Genomic DNA, 17,871 nt, shown 5'->3' on the forward strand with positions numbered 1-17,871 from the left:
GTTTTATCTGTGCTCACAGTGCAGTGTAGTACATTCATCTTAGAGCAGTGACAGCGCCCGGCTCGGTGACCCCTATCCCCCCCTCTCCACTTTCAAACAGTAAATTATTACTGTCCATTGCATAATTACAAGGCTAAGTGCAAGTTATTCCAGCCTGCATGCATGCACTTATCCTGCAGACATCGCTGTCAGAGCCGGGTTATGCAGAGTGTGTATCTGGTCTTATTTCTGGGGGGGAGAGGAGATGTGTTGCTTCCGAGCAACATTGTGTAGGATGGTGGGATCAGAGTTCCTAATCAGGCGGGAATGAGGGAGCATCCTGCGATGAAATGGGGGAGAAAAAAAAAGAAAAAGAAGGAGGAGAGGAGGAGAAGAATGGGAGGATTAAAAGAATAAGCCGAAATGTGATCAAATATATGGAAGGAGATGAGATGGAATGGGAGCACAGAGACGAGGGAGAACAGCAGCCTGTGTTTGTGGAGATTCTCTGACAGCAGCTCGTATAGGAAAGGCTTATAAATCAGAAGTCACCCCGCTAGTCCCCTCTATCAGTAGACTTTTCTACATGGGCAACTTTGCATTGATGGGGGAGCCAAGCATGGAGCAGAGCTGAGAGTCTCATGATGGGATGGCAGGGGCTGTGGTTTGCGAGATGACTGATAGGATGAGCTCCCTCAAGCACTGAAGTTACACCTCAGTGGGTGGTGTTGACTAGCTGGCGGAGGCAAGCGGCGCACTGCTGTACAGCTCAGAACCAAAGGTAGACTCACAAAACGCCCAAAATAGAAACACAGTTCAACAGCTACTCTGCTTTCGTGGTGCGTGGTAACTTTCTTTATTTACGTCCCACTCCCATGCGCACACACATACACATACAATGCACCATAAAGGAGGCATGAAGATTAACCATTGTCTTGTGTCAGCTTTCTGCTACCATCTCTTATGTTAGGGTCGGTTTTGACCCGTGTTTTAAATCATCCAATTTGTTTTTCTTCTCTTGGTTACATTGTTAGTCTTCCTTATCCATGAAAGGTTGGTTTTAATATTTTTCAGTATCGGCCTCTGGGTCTTTTTGTCAGTCTACCCTTTGTCTTCAATGTAACCTTCCTCTTGTCAGCTTTCTGCTACCATCTCTTGTGTTAGGGTCAGTTTTGATCTGAGTCTTAAATCAGCTGTAAAACACACTTAAAAACAATTATTAATCATCCCATTTGTTTCTCATCTCTTGGTTACGTTGTTAAAGGAATAGGAACAGTTCCGAACATGACCGGACTTGTTTTGGTTTCTGTTTAAAGCAGAAGTAAGTGATCCGGTCGTTTTGGCTAATGCTGCGTTCCAGGCAGGCTTTTGAAACCGTAAATTACAGCTTCAAGTCACAACTTACGACTTTGTAGCGTTCCAGGCAACCCACTCGTGTTTTTCCGACCTGTTTTACCTGTGAAAGTCACTATAACGGCCACTCGTAACTTCCGACCCGTGAACTCGTACCAGATCGAACTGGTATGACTTCACAGGTCGGAAAAACACGAGTTACGAGTTTCCTTGAACGCACCATAACAGTCCTCGTCCCTACGTCACCACATTCACGGCGTCCCTTGGCTGCACACACAGCCCTGCATGCCGTTCTCTCTCCTCATTGGATAAAAACTGTAGGATACGAGAAATGTTTTCTCCTCGGCTCAGAGCAGAGCAGAGGGACTGACAGACCCGTGTTTCAGACCAAACACTCTATGTAAGTGATTGCTGTCGGAAGATAGAACTATTTAAGACTTATATTAACACAAATATATCACTCACTTCTGCTTTAAATCTAATGGCTGACGCCTATCTCTATAAGCGAGTTACTAACCTTATGATTATTGTTATAAAGCATTGTGATCATTTATGAGTGTTTACAACTATAGTTATACATTGCTATAACTGCATTATAAGTATGGTTATAATGCATTATAGAGATAGGCGTCAAATAAAGTGTTACCAGAATGTTTCATGTAAACACTTGTTCATTCTAATGCTAGCTGGGTAACAGAGGCTAAACATACATATAGCTCCTTTAAATCTACCAAAAAAAGTGGATCTCTTGTGTTAGTGAGTCTTAAATCAGCTGTAAAACACACTTAAAAACAATTATTTATCATCCCATTTGTTTCTCATCTCTTGGTTACGTTGTTGAAGGAATAGGAATAGTTCCGGACGTGACCGGACTTGCCTAAATGATGTTGTTTCAGGTAAACTCTGGACTATATCCCTTCAGGACACTTGGATTGCTGTGGACGAGCAGTGTGAAGGAATATTTCAAGGTTTTTGTGTAGTTTCATGGACCTGTTTGTGTCAGGCATGATGCACGCATGCATTGCGTGATCATAAGAGCGCGCCCCAGGCAAATTCAATACAGGACTGTTTAGGCTGTAAAAGAAATGTCCTAAATGACGTTGTTTCAAGTAAACTCTGGACTATATCCCTTCTTGACTTGGATTGCAGCGGATGAGGAGCATGGAGAAAAATTACAGGGTTTTTGTGTAGTTGTGTGGACGTTTTTGTGTTGGCCGCTATTGACTCTAAAGTTTTGAACCCCCCTCCCAGGTCTCCAGATGCACTTTGAGGAATAAAAAACTACTCCGGAGTATACATCAGCATGAGGGTGAGTCAATAATGACTGAATTTCATTTTTTGGTTAACTATTCCTTTAAGCTTCCTTATCCATGAAAAGGGTTTTGCACTTTTAACTCTCATTATTGCTCTTATCACTTTAACCAGGTCAAAACTGACCCTAACAACACAAATGTCATAATTTTAACCGGACCACTTTAGAAACTTGTGAAAGAAATATTTGGTTTTATTTTGTTTAAAGCAGAAGTAAGTGATCCGGTGGTTTTGGCTAACTTCCTGTCAGCCGATGGAGTTAGCAGTCCCCGCCCTCGTCCCTACATCACCACATTCACGCACATCCCTTGGCTGCACACACAGAGAGGACCGCCCCTTTATGCCGTTGTCTCTCCTCATTGGATAAAGGTTGTAGGATACAAGGAAAGTTTTCTCCTCGGGTTACAGCAGAGCAGAGTGACTGACAGACCCGTGTTTCAGACCAAACACTCTATAGAAGTGATTGCTGTCGGAAGATATAACTATTTAAGACTTATATTAACACAAACATTACGCTTACTTCTGCTTTAAATAGAGGTTTCTGTCAGTGGCGACCCTAACACAAGAGGAAAGTTAAAGCCGTAAGTGAAAATGCTGGGAAGAAGAGATGACAAAAAGTCAGAAGGCATCAAAAAAAAACTGCAGCAGCTGTTGTGAAAGAGCAAAAAAAAGCACAAAGACAGCTGAGGGACTGTGAGGATTGGTCACAACATTACAGAGTTCCTCTAACAAGCTCGTCAAAGCCGACCCGAGTCGCCCGACGACCATTCATATTGAACAAGGCCATCGCTGGATGTTGAGACAAAAGGCGACAAACTGTAAACAAACAAAAAAAACGGAGATGCCGTCTTCTTACGAGAAAACAGTTTTCCTTTGGTGTTTTTTTTTTTCCATCCGGTTGCGGATGGTCACCAGTGGTTACTGGTGTGTGAGGAATTAGATTATTTCAGTCAGTGAGCCTTTCTCACATCAGAGCAAACGTGGCCACTAAAAAAAAAAAGAATCTTCATACAGTCCCTTCACTCTTGTCAGTGAATTCACCTTTTTACAAACCCCATGCAGCTCCCATGGTGCTTTGCGCTGAATGATTTAATCACCAAATCAGTGGTTCTTTCAGTCCTTGAGAGGTCTCTAGTGGGACCTCCAGCTCAATGACACATCTTGTGAGTGTAATTTAACTGGCGAGGAGCGATCCCGACTCCCGAGCAGCAGTGTGGAAGAATGACTCCGGCATCCTAATCATAGTTTTCACCCCGTCACTATTATCTTCCATGCAGCTCTGCAATCCTATAAAAATGCTAAATGAATCAATCAAACACAAAAAAAAACTCTTCTTATGTGGATGTCTGAAGTGGCTGTCTGTCGCGCACAAGTGACGACAAGTGAGCGACCCGACTGCAGCGTGACTCGGGAAGCGGGCGAGGACACTTGCAGTAAAAAATAACTAGTTTGCGGTGGATCTGTATGTGTTGTGACTGAATCATGGGATTTTCTTCTCACCTTCTGATGAGAGAGCTTCGACTGTGCTGCAGTTGGAGTGTGCTGGAGGTTTTTTTTTTTTTTTTTTTTTTTACAGCAGGGCTGAGCTGAGGTTGTGTGTCCAACTACTGCCCCCTGCAGCATGTTTCATCTCAGAGCTGCACAGCTCCAGACGATGGCAAAGAGCAGGTATAAGGCTGCAGAGAGAGGAGGCGTCTGACAGGATCACAGAAAGAAGACTGCCGCTGGGTTTGTCTCATGGAGCCTATGCAGCACTGACCAGGGCACAGCTCAGCCCAGTGTTTATTTAGTCAAATATAGTCAGTTTGTGAAAGGATAAAAACAAGATATTTTCTTATTTTAGGAGTCTGAATCGATGTATTTTTACCAGATCAGTGACAGATGTGATTCTGCTTTACTCATCTGATTATTTGGTGGAAAATATCCTCTGTTCAGTTTCTGTTGATTCACTAATTCAGTACATTTTAACCCTTTGTGACTTGTGGTCCTTTAAAGGTCCACTGTGTAATAATTGGCAAGGTTTATTGGAAAGATCTGAATATACTACCCATGATTATAAGTATAATCGCTATAAAATGACAGATAATTATATCATTTTACACATATAACAAAGGTCTTGCTTTAGAGAGTGTCGCCATCTTGCGCCGCCATGTTTGTACGGCAGTCCGAATGGAAAATCCAGCCAACCAGAGAGCAGGTTTCACGGGTTTCGCTTTCATAACAACGAAGAAGAAGGCGGAAGGAAAGAAGAAGGAGTAGAAAACAGCAGACATATTGTAAAATGGTTTAGATCTTCACCTCATCGCTCCATGCTCTTGAAATACTCCCAGCCGTTTTTTTTTTGTCCTCTGAGGCCACCGTCACTTTGCCAACAGGAGGGGTGAGTGTGAGCGAGTGAGTGAGCGCTGCAAACTAGAATCTGAACGCTGGATTTCACGGTTGTCCCCCCATTTTACACACTGGACCTTTAAAGGGTATCTTTGTGTTGCTGATATGACCTCTGTGCTGTGCCCATTGCACACAAGGATGCTGCAGTATGAGCTTTAGGCATTTTGATGAGTTCTTGGAAAATACTGTAATAAGAGGCAAAAGCTACAATAACATAATAACTGTTGTTTTACATCCTATCTAAGACAAATAGTGAATCTCAGTCCATGTTACAATCCTAATTTAAAATCTTACTAACTTCCCTTCACCTCTTAAAGAAACTCTCCTAACTTTGAGATTACCATCCAGCTGGTCTAAATTTAACTAGTCCAACACTTGGATAATGGAACATTTCATTTATTTGGCTCCTCTTGTATTGTTAACACAACCAACAAAGTGTTAACAGGATGAACTTATTCCCTGAGAGGCTAAAGACGGACCCTAATGCTGCAGATTGATGACAAAACACTCATAGATACATAGATACAGGCTTCCCGCCATCATCCTCTAATTAGCGGGCAGCTTTGAGCAGCTTGGAGAGGCCGACCTAGTGACATGGGGCTCTTCTGTGCAAATGACAAACACAGTGAAGTGTCCATTTATTCTACCTTTCAATTAGATCTAATGGGTTAGAAAAATACCTTACAGAGATGAGATAAGAGATGTAACATTGGGTGCTAGGGAACAGACCTAAAAGTTGGTAACCGAAGTCCAATTAAAGCAGAAATAAGCGATATTTTTGTGTTAATATAAGTCTTAAATAGTTATATCTTCTGACAGCAATCACTTACATAGAGTGTTTGGACCGAAACACGGGTCTGTCAGTCACTCTGCTCTGCTCTGAGCCGAGGAGAAAACTTTTCTCGTATCCTACAAGTTTTATCCAATGAGGAGAGAGAACGGCATGAAGGGCTGTGTGTGCAGCCAAGGGATGCACGTGAATGTGGTGACATAGGGACGAGGACCAATAGATCCATGACGAGGGCTGCTAACTCCATCGGCTGACAAGACGTTATGGTGCGTTCAAGGCAACCCGTAACTCGTGTTTTTCCGACCTGTGAAGTCGTACCAGTTCGATCTGGTACGAGTTCACGGGTCGGAAGTTACGAGTGGCCGTTATAGTGACTTTCACAGGTAAAACAGGTCGGAAAAACACGAGTGGGTTGACTTGAAGCTGTAATTCACGGTTTCAAAAGCCTGCCTGGAACGCAGCATTAGCCAAAACGACCGGATCGCATACTTCTGCTTTAAGTTTTTCAAATAAGACAGGATGCAGAAAGGTTCACATATGACTAAACCAACCGATCTTTGGGGTTAAACGCTCCCTGTTTTGGAAGAACTGCTCCAAACGAGCCCGATCTGTACACCCTGGAAGTTTCTGTTATACAGCCCCAGAAGAAATCAATGTCTGTCAGCTGCATCCCAAACCTTTACCAGTTTTAGACCGTGACAAAGTTTAAAACACATACTGTAACAGCTATCACTGTGGTTAAGGTTTGGTTTGGTTTAGGCACAAAACCTGGCAGGTGTTAGAAATAAAGAAACTGGTGAAGGTTTCTATGAACAGTCATCATACAGTAGCTCTATTTCGACAGCTGCTGCCACAGGACCTTGGCATCTGAGCTTAAGCTGCTTTGGGGCGTTTAATGACTGATGTTGCCTCTCTCTATTGATATTCGAAAAAAAGTTTTGAAAAATATATTTGGAACTACTTTCAATAAAGCTCTGAATACAGCAGAACATATTCAGTGCATCGTGTCCCTGAGTTCCCTTTTGACACACTCCACCAGTGCTGCTACGTGTTGTAGCCGTCTGTGTCTCCAGAGGGAGCTGTGTGTGTGTGTGTGTGTGTGCGACGTCTCTCAAATGTCCTCAGAGACCTCAAGAGTCAGCATCAATCAAGTTTCAGGAAAGACTAGAAAAACAATGTTGGGGGCATGAAGTTAGACATAGTCATCACAAACATGCACACCTTTGTTATGTTGCATAGTTTCTAACACTTTGAGTGGGGGTGTTTCCCCTCACATGGTTGGCCAGGTTTGGGGCTCACAGCATTGCACTCTACTATATAGTGTAGTGTCTTCAAAATGAAGCCTATCATTGCAAAATGTGAGACATTTGCCTGGTTCCCCTCTTCTCTACGCTCCACATTAACATTTCTAGATCATTTTTGTAGCAACTTCAACTTTAAAGGAGACATATTATGCCCCTGTTCCACAAATTGAAATAGTTCCTAGGTGTATTAAAGACATGTGTGTGACATGCTTCAGTCTAAATCCCCCAAGGATCAAACATCACAGCTCTTTTCATCTTCTCAAAACAGCCCTTTTCAGACAGTGCCTGTGTCTTTAAATGTAATTGAACCACTGCTTGCCCCGCCCCTTCTACTGGTACCAGGTAGGGGTGGTATTATACAAATTTGAAAACTAATGACATCATTGGAAGACAACTGAGGGAACAGCTCGTAAAACCACATGGATTTCAACCTAGAGAGCCTGAAAATGACAGATTGTTTTTCTCAATTCTCACATTTTGGGGGCCGGAAGGCAAGACAAACACCTAAATATATGTTAAAGAGCCTTCAAAAAGTCATATTTCCATAATATGTCCCCTTTAAAACATACAACATAAAAAAAATACATCTTTACATCTCATCAGGCAAATAACAAAAGTGCATGAGAGCCAACATTTGAAACGGAGAGGCACAGAGAGCCCAGCTGACTAAATCATCAGAGTCTGAAGAGGCCAACCCTCACTGGGCTTGTTTAGGTCACCAATTTATAAAAGCTCTGTTTACTCAGCCAGCATTTTCAAATTTACCCACTGTGGGAAAAAAACAAACATCTGCTATAGAGGGAGAAAAACATCTGGACAGACAGCTGAGAGGAAGAAAAGAGAAAGACGTGTTTACAAATGTCCTCGGTTTAATGCGAGCCAACTCTCAGCCTGCTGGCCTTCATCCAGTCCACTAACATATTGGTGTTATTCTGTGGATACAAAGAATTAAATGTTGCATGACTACAGAAAGCTTTATTGCTTCAGAGACGTTTCACACGTGTATTTGAACAGACCACTCATGCTCCTGAGCGCAGCCCTATCACCGCCTGTGAGTGTTGAGATTCTAACAACAGTTGATGCATTTCACAATAGGCCAGTAAAATGTCCCTGTGTGTTTAGATTCACTCATAAATACTCTAGAATATCCGGGGGAGGTTATTTCCTCAACCTTGAATTTTGATCTTATGCCACTGCATTGGGGATATTTCCCAGGTACAGTATGCTGAAATTTAATATATTCCAACCATTAAATGCTTCCCCTGAGGTGCTTCCTTCTGCTGGGAAAGGCAAGGAGTTGGCACTGTGAGAAAAAAACTTCTGGGTAAGGAGAATGTTAAATGACCAGCACGGGGTGATCTCAATCCAATCAAAATGCTGCTATTTTCCCTCCCAGAGTGTATGCTGCCAGGGACAGGGAAATAAGATCAAAATATACAGCAATAAAAAGCATTGGGTTTTTGAACTGTGATGGTGATTTTTTGTCTTGATTTGCTTGTGGCCACCTGAGTCAGCATTTGTCACAGCGCATTTCGTTACGGGCTTGGTGGAATTTATCTCGCCTCTAATCTAATTTAAATGCCGTGGGAGGAGAGGAGTGGGCCCCGTGGCGCATACTATCACGGCCCTGTGTGCCAAAAAGTTGATATTCAGCCCCAGCTAAAGGGACAAAGATAGAACACGGGCATTAATATTTCATGAGGGAATGCCATTTTCTTTGTATAATCAAAAGTGTTCCTATTTTGCAGTGGCATTTGATAAAGCTTTATCAAAACTGTAGCTGCCATGCATAAAGAGATATGTCTCTAGTGTGCATCTTAATTAGCGAGTGAATATATTACGCCGCCGCCGCCGTTGGAAATATTCAGGGGATAGATTATGATCTTTAGCCCAAAAAGAATGTCCTTGCATGGTCAGAGGCTCCGCTGCTCCTCTGAGGGAAAGATTTAACACTCAGATGGATTATTCATTCACATGATAAATTCATCTATTGATTTAACCATGAAAGGCTTCCATAGATGGAGGATGGCAGGGGTTTTTCTTTTTTTTAATCCCTGAAGCCAGCCTTTAGCTTCAGGTCACATCAGCAGCAATGTCAAAATACAGTTTAACTTGCTTGATTGCAACGTTTTTAATGTCACACTGTTTACAACCGCTCCGCCGAAAACTTAATTCCACAACTCTGATTGATGACGCCGCTGTTGTTTAAAGTGTCGTGTAGGTGTGCGACTGCAGTGCATATTGCTTCCATTGCGGTGAGAGAAATGGGAGGGGAGGAGCGGGGCGGGGAGGGGGTGTTGGGGGTTCAGGTAGTTTATTGGCCCATCTCCGGCAGTGCAACAGTATTACGTTCCATTTGCATTCTAATTTTGTACAAATCCACTGCTTGTTCAATGGGCCTTACTGAGATGGATGCGCAGGTTTATAATAAACAGGGGACATCATTATGCAAATGAAGGAGTTGTAAAAAAACGCGCCGAGGAGTCGTGAAAGCGCCGGTGATGTGTGCGGCGAGGTGACGGTTGAGCCTTGAAAAAGTGCGACACAACGCCATTCACTGCCTTACACAAACGTCGTTAGAGTCAGATTAGAAGGGGCGAATGGCTCCGAGGGGCAGTGAAGCAGTCACCGGCTGGATGGCAGACTGATAGGCCCTGGCATGGAGAGTCTGTGTGTCTGTCTGTGGTATACAGCTCCAGCGTTTGGGTGCCGATTGCGTCGAGGAATGTGTACACGGCTTTTAATAATCAGATTTGCTGAGCACAAAGCAGCTCTAATTGGTTTTAAATTTTTTGCTAATTGGCATTTATGGAGAGCCGGGCGCTGTGCGAGTGAGTGAGTGAACGGCCGTGATGGAGTCTCTCTGCTGCTCTCACCGAGGCTTTCTGACTGTCAGCTCGGTGACTCGCACAAATTAACTCCTCAGTGGTGAAATAAATAAATAAGAATAGCCAAACACGCAGTGGGAGAGACAACGGCGGCACTTAGTAAGGAGCCCCTAGTTTGTATTCAAAGAGAAAAGTGTCCATTTAGGTTAATTTTTAGTCTCCCCAGAGCTAGCTTAATGGACATGAGCTGTAGCAGCCGGCGGCTCCCAGTCCCACAGACTGAGCCGAGCCGTCACACAAACATACAGCTGTGTGTGAGAAACTTAATCTGCGTCAAACAATGCGAGAATTAAGGAGCCTCCGAAGACTTTCACACCCCCGGGGGGGAAAGCGTGGCGCTCCTTCTCCAGGCTTTACAGTCGCTCATATCACAGTCACAGTTCATAAAAATAAGCGCGCTAAGCTAAAGCTCACAACGCAGGCCTGCTTTTTCACCGCTTGTATTAAAACTATCACTCATGTTGTCACTGTTTTCTTTTAACGCATTCGTCTTCGCGGTCACAGTTGAATTGCGCTATATGAGTCTTTATCTCAGAGCCCGGTGTTCATGTTGTATTCATACATCTTTTTATAAAGAGTGCGGCGGCGGCGGCCTGAGGCCTGCTCGCTGGCTCGGTGGCACGGCCGTGATGAATGGCTGCCAGTGGCTGGCACTGCCTACTGATGGATGGTAGGGGGAAGTATGCTAATGGCTTATTGTTTTAAGGCTTTTGCCCACCGTAAGTTATAGCACTGTGAAAGCCTTTTCGCTGCAACCCCCTGTCAATTTATCACAACCCCCAAACTTCACAGTCAGAAAATAAAAAGGGAAGCAGGGAGGGAGGAGGGCTGCATGCCGGGGTGATTTAAAGTCAAAATGTGCAGCAAGGGAGCTCACAGAGTGAAGGAGAAGGTGCCGGAATGCCTGACGCGCCATATGTTTCGTGGCGTGTGTTAGCGTTAACATAGGCTACAGCTTGAATCTGTGAAATGGGTATTTGGTTTATAGTGTGTGCAGAGCGCCTAGCTGATAAAACATCTGTGCTGATGGCTCTGAGTGCAGCAGTAGCAATTGGGGGAAAAAAAGAAAAGAAATCTGAAACAAACTGAAAACACATTATCTTCTCTCTAGTGGAACAAAAGGACGTTTTTTCCACACATACAATATGTCACACGGTGTGGAAGTGGCAGCTCGTACATTAGCCTCAGAGAAAAAGTTGTCTGAAGTGGGTTTTGAAGCTGTCAGGTTGACACCTCTTCATTTTCTAGTGTCAATGTTGTGCCTGCGTGGAAGCAGGAATGCTCCCGGGAGATCCCGTCCCTCTGTCAGTGGCATTCCTCCCTGCAACATTTGGAAGTGGCAGTGCATCCATCTCACCTGTTCTGTGGCTCTCATTATCACAGACATTGAGCAGCTGTGCACACAGGCTGTGAGAAACCACAGACTGGGGGGGAGATGTTTGTAACATAGATTTGCTTGAGCTCAATAACTGGGCTCAGAGGACTCAGCTCTGAAGAAACGAGCGGAGAGCTGTTAGTGTGGGACAAGCACGGATACCAGCAGCACGGTTGATTGGCTGATTTGAAGAGACACCTGTCAACCAAGCAGTGGTGCCTGCAAACAGTCTTCTCCTGAAGCTATGGAAACAAGTTCCAGGTTTTGGTTCTCAAGCAACTCCAGAGGAAAACACTCTGCTCCTCACTGCTTCAGCTGCTTTCAACTTTTTCTCACCTGTCTGCTACAGACTGGGAATGAGGTTGATAAGACAAGTGAGACAGAGGGAAAGAAGAAACAATAGTTTTCAGCCCTGGAAACCAGTGTGGAAAAAGATGCAAAGTAGTTTCACATTCTGATCTGTGATTGTGACTGTGATCACATTACATCTGTAATTTGGCCATTCTTTAGAGCTTTAAATTAGCAGTAAAATACTCAGTGACTCAGCGAAGCAGCAAAACCTTAAAATATAACTCTGGTTTATTACAAGTGGAGTTGGCTTGAACAGTTTTAGATGATCCTCAGTTATATATATATTTAAAAAAACAAAGACTGTAAAAGTCAGCAAATAGTCTTATGTTTGTTGGCAGTTTTGGTGTTAGTATACGAAATGCTTTAGAATTATCCAAGAAGGGTAAAAAATTATGTCCGCGGGTTGGGATAGGGCAGACGTATTGCATACAGATGATATGAATAATGTTTATGAATAAAGATACAATTTTGGATGTTTAACCTCAAATCCTGTAAAACTGACTCTGGGCCATATCAGCATGATATACCAACATACGTCACCTTCATGCCTCACACAAATAACACGCTGTATGACGTCACTGCAGCACACAACCAACCACAGCATCAGCACCACCTGCGCCCAGCGCCCGCCACCTGAAATAAGGTAGAACAGTAAATACATAGGCGTCTTGCATTTATTATGAGTATATGAATAAAAATATTGTGAATGTCTGGGCTGAAGTGATATTCCTATTATATTTTAAGTTATGACAATATACATGAGGCCTTTTTAGGGTGAAAGAACAGTTTAGGGAATATTGGCTTTAATGTTTATAGTGTTTATAGATACACGTACCTATAGAGAGAGCATTTTGCAATGGCGTTACTGATACTGTAATGTAAGTTGGCAATGATAAGAATATCGTCAGACCGTAACAGTCAGATTGACCTTTTAGATGCACAACACCGACTCTGTATCAGGTTGAACATGCAACGTTAATTCAACATCAGACATTTAGCACTTTCCAATTGGGTTTTAATGTCGGAAATCAACATAGATTCAACACTGGTTGATGTCATTTCAACATTGTTTCAGTCATGTCCAGCTATATGGGATATGCTTAAACACTAAAGAAAACAAAAGCCTTACAGTTCAGCTAAACCATGTCATTTAGAAATGAATCAATTCAAGGTTACAATGACTAAACTGTGGCAGGTTGAACAGCTGAACACAGGTGAGTCTGGCTAATTTTGGCTAACCTTGATGCTTATCTTAAAACCGTGCCGCCTCTCTGACTGCTTGTGTTGTGAATTAAAGCTAAATGACATATAACAATAAAACTAAAGCTGTTAATTAACCAGAGTCATTCTTTAATTAGTCTCACACAGATGTTGGCTCATCGCCAAGTAGCGCTGCACAGTCGAAGCTAATCTGAAACTAGCATCTCTGAGCAGCAGCAACAACAACAACAGGCCTCATCACCATGTTTGGGAGATTTGTCCCCGTTATACATGTCTGGGCTTCACTTCAATTCTTCAGCCTGCAGAAAATCTGAATTGGTGTCTGAGCAAACTAGCAGACTTGTTATACAAGGCACAGTGTGTGCAGGCCCATTCAGCCGTACATGGCAGACTCAGTGACCTGCGACATCTTGACTTCTTTTCAATTTCAAACACTTTCTAAAAAAGACTGATAATGGATAAAATACATTTAAAATATATATCCGCTTCCGCCAATTTCTCCCAGTGGAGCTGCAGTGGCACGAGGAATCACAGACTAACTGGGAGCACATCCAGCAGAAGTGGAAATCATTTCAGCAGTAAATTGTGGAGCGTTTCACAGCTTCCCATTTTGCAAGAGAATATGCTGCCTTATTTCTCCTAAATCAATCCCCTCCTCAATCTTCCACTTTCACACCTCCTTCCCTTTATGTTTTTCTATTTCCTTCTTAATCCTTCTCATTTCACATTTCCACTGCAGACGCTCAGATCCGGGCAGATAAATACTCCTCATTGTGTTTCTAACAGGGAACAATTTGCATAACAAGGAGCATGATATGTGACATCAAAGACTGTAGTAACTGACTGAAGTACTTCCTGACACACACACATCCTCCCTCTCTCTCTCTTTCTCTCCTCTGGTTGAGATTCTGTTCCTGTTGTGGGATTTAAGACCTTGAATCTTTACAAGAATGACTGTAAACACAAATAATAACCTGCAAAATCCATTCTGCAGAGCAGCCGTGAACCTTGATTTTCACCTGGACACTGTAATAATCTCCTCCTAGAGGACAGGCCGACAAAATATGATGTGCATCAGTCCCTCTGAGCGATTTATTCCAAATAACTGCTGATGTCGTTCGGTAATGTAGGCATGAGTCTGTTTATCACTCTGTGTTTTTTTAGACAACACCTCGGATAAGCATTTCATATCTGCTGGTCACATAACCTTGAATGTGCTGTTTATCTCAGAGGACAAGGGCTGTTTGGCTGTTTTCTCCTGTTAGCTGTAAACAGAGGAGGCTGGTAATGCTGGCTGTTTGGTTCATGTATACTTAAATAGTGTAAAAGCTGGTATTAGACCTGATGATGTGGTGGCTATTTGTGGCTAAACACTGATACTAAACATCTTGGAACATGTGAATACTGGTCAGTCAACAGGCTGTCACCTTCCATGTGAAGACATAAGCTATGAAATACAATGGAGATTTTGCTACTTTTCCTAAGTAAGAAAACTTTATTTTAAGATTTTGGGCTATTTTTCTTCCTTAACATGTATTCTTTCAGAAAAGTCAAAACAAATGGTAGAAAATCCACATTAAGGTAGTTTTGCTTCATTTTGTCACATTTGATTTCTCCTAAATTCACCAAAAGTAAACATGCTATTGTGACATACTGAGCTGTGCTTGTTGTCTGACCCATGTCATGTCAGGTATCATTGTAAAGCTCTCTCTCTCCTGAACAATCATGTAGGCTCCAAAAATTATCATCTCCTCCGTATCCACAACCAATCGTAAAAGGATGATTTTCATTAACAATCTACGGAATTTCACAGTAGCTACAAGTCTTTCAAGGCCGTTTTCTCAAAATGAGTTCTTCATCTGGGCCTGAAATCTCCTCTTCAGCAGCACTTACAGACACCAAACCTTCCAGTTTTATTCATTCTGAAGGTTTTTACAGAGGGGATTTTATTCCTAAAAATATGGCAAAATTTGATTTTTTTTTTTTAGGGCTGGTGACAGCATTTTCTCATTTACAAAGTGATAAAAAGAGATATCCAAAATCCCCTCTGTAAAAACTTCCGACTCGCATATTTCATCAGATATTGCCTCATTTACATGTTTAAACATACAATTTGACAAAACTTGTTATACAAAAAAATATTTGTCTTAATGTAAGTGATAAACTTTGGGAAATTTCATGTTGATATCTGTTATTTAAATGAATTCATTAATTTTTACCCTATTCACCTGCAGTGTCTCCCCTTCAATGTTTTGTTTTTATGTATGGAATGCGCTATATAAATAAAGATGCCTTGCCTTGCCTTATTTTAGACTAACATGGACTGTAATATTGGCTAAAGCTAAACAACTGACCTATGGCTAAGCCACGCACCCTCCTCAAAAAAAAATCAACATCTGTGACAGGTGCTATGGCAGGTATCACAGTACCAGACATTTCACAGGAGACCATGGATGATCGTTGTGGAATTGGTTGCCTATGCCTGACCTATGCTATACCGTTTTTGTCATGTCTGGGATGTTCCACTGACACTGAGAGCTAGCTGCTACCACCTGCAGCACGCTGTTTAGGGTCAGACAGGTGTGTCACCATGGACGGAGCTGACCCATCCACGTTCTTCATTCAGCTCCATATCCTGTTTCAAATGTGAAGATGGAGAGATAGTGAATGCATGAATAAAGAAAGTTGTTGAAAGTTTAATTCATTTTGATTTAAAGGTCCAGTGTGCAATAATTGGCAAGGTTTATTGGCAAGATCTGAATATACTACCAATGAATACATTTGTGTAAGTGTAAGTGTATAATCACTATAAAATACAGTATATTAGCAAGTGTCTTGCTTTAGATCGGTCGCCATCTTGCACCACCATGTTTGTACGGCAGCCCGAACGGAAAATCCAGCCAGTCAGAGCACCTTCCACTAAGAAAGAAGAACTCCCAGTCGTCCCAGTCGTGGTAAACAAGTTGTTTTGTCCTCAGAGGCCACCGTCACTGCCGACGGAAGGGGTGAGTGTGAGTGAGCGCTGAAATCTAGAATCTGAACGCTGGATATCCCGGTTCCCCCATTTTACACACTGGACCTTTAATATTGTTTGTTTCTGACATTTTAAGTCATTGTACTTGTAGGCTAGCTGTTCTTTTTATGAATTTCAGAATCCTCTGTTTTGAATGTGTACTCCACAGTCTCATGAGTCGACACCAGCACCTTCCACCACTTCTTCTTCTTGTACTTTGCCTGTAGAAGTAAAACCACTGACACTGATGTCATGTGACACAGAGCGTGTCATTATTTCACATTACACATTCACAGCACTTTGGGGATGTACTTTATTAATGAGTACAGAAAATACAGAGCACACCGTGTCCCATGTGGTGTCAAGTTTCAAATATGGGACAATCCCATACTCCATAGCAACCCTGGTCAGTCACTACTGTAGGTGTGAGCTGGCCTGAGTGATGACAGACAGTTAAGATAAGCAGCACACTGATCCTCAGCCTTTGGCCAGCGGCTGTGCAGTCCCACGTTATATCACTCTCTCTCTCTGCTCACTCTGTCATGGAGCTGCAAGTGTGTGTGTGTGTCTGACCAAGCTGCGTTCACACACAACTCTTTGTGCGCAAAAAGTGTTGCACAGAGGCGTGGGCGTGTTTATTCCTACTTAAGAGCCTAACCACTGTGAAATGATCAGAAAACAAATGCAAATGGGTGCTCCCTCTCTACACTCACTCTCTAGCTCACTTGACCACTGCAGCTTTCTCTATCTCTGTGTGTGTGTGTAGGAAGCTCACTCATAATCAGCGACTGGCAAATCCTGCACAGTACATTATTAAAAATGATTCCAAAATCACCAAAAACTTGCCTGAGCACATTTCATTCCTCCAAAATTAAATACCCCCTTTTAAATCACAATCCCCCCACGGCCTTCTTCTTTAACACCAGCCATTACTTTTCACACCCACTACTGATAAAGCTTTAAGAATAGCAAAGTCAGTGTGTTGCTCATTGTTCCGGTTGATAACAAAAGCAAATTGTAGAGACAGGACAAAAAAAAAAAAAAAAAATTATATCAAATACAAATGTGCTGTAGACGCTGTGGAGCAAATTTGAATCAGAGGGAAATAACTTCCACTTTTCCAGAAGCTTTATGCCTCCACTTCATAAACCCACGGAGACAAGAGGTTAAATGAGAGAAACTATTTTGTGTTTTGGGAGCAAGGTGATTTGAAACCAAGCAACCTTAGAGCCAAAAGCTGCAGCTCATCGCTCCAAGAGTGAGTAAATCCCCATAGACTCCCCCTGTTAAAATGTCCAGCTTTATAGCAGGAATAAACATGTTTACAGCCTGCTACAAAAGCTGTTTTGGTCTCTACGGCTTATTCCCTCCGTAATGGCAACAGAATTTTTATATAACTATGTGTTCACTAAAAAAGTTCACGTTTATGCATAATTGAGGACACGCTGCATTTGAGTAGCAGGTGGATCAGAGGAGGCGAGGAAAAGGTAAAGAAACAGCAAGTTCTGCTCATTGTATCAGAATTTGTCTTTGCTTTTTCTTTGAAATACTTTGATTCAGAGCTGGTCATGAGACCAACAATGATCACTAAGTCTCATGGGGTCATGAGCCAAAAAAAAAAGAAAGGTTGTGACGCACACCCTCACCGTGAAGACCCACTGTATTTGATGGACTGTAATGCGAGTGGGATGTGAGTTAATTGCCTCTCTGAGGCTCTGCAGGATTGAGCGGTGATCCAAAACGACAGAGGGGTCGCCAGCACGACGCTTTCATGCAAATGAAGTAAAAGTGCAAACAAAAGCAAACAAAGTGCTACGTGGTACAAAGTCATGTATATTATTGTAAGTAATGGGTTGTTAATTTCACAGTATTGTGTGTGTGGTGGAGATGATGCTGTG

This window comes from Trachurus trachurus (assembly GCF_905171665.1).
Source record: "Trachurus trachurus genome assembly, chromosome: 11".
NCBI lineage: Eukaryota > Metazoa > Chordata > Actinopteri > Carangiformes > Carangidae > Trachurus > Trachurus trachurus.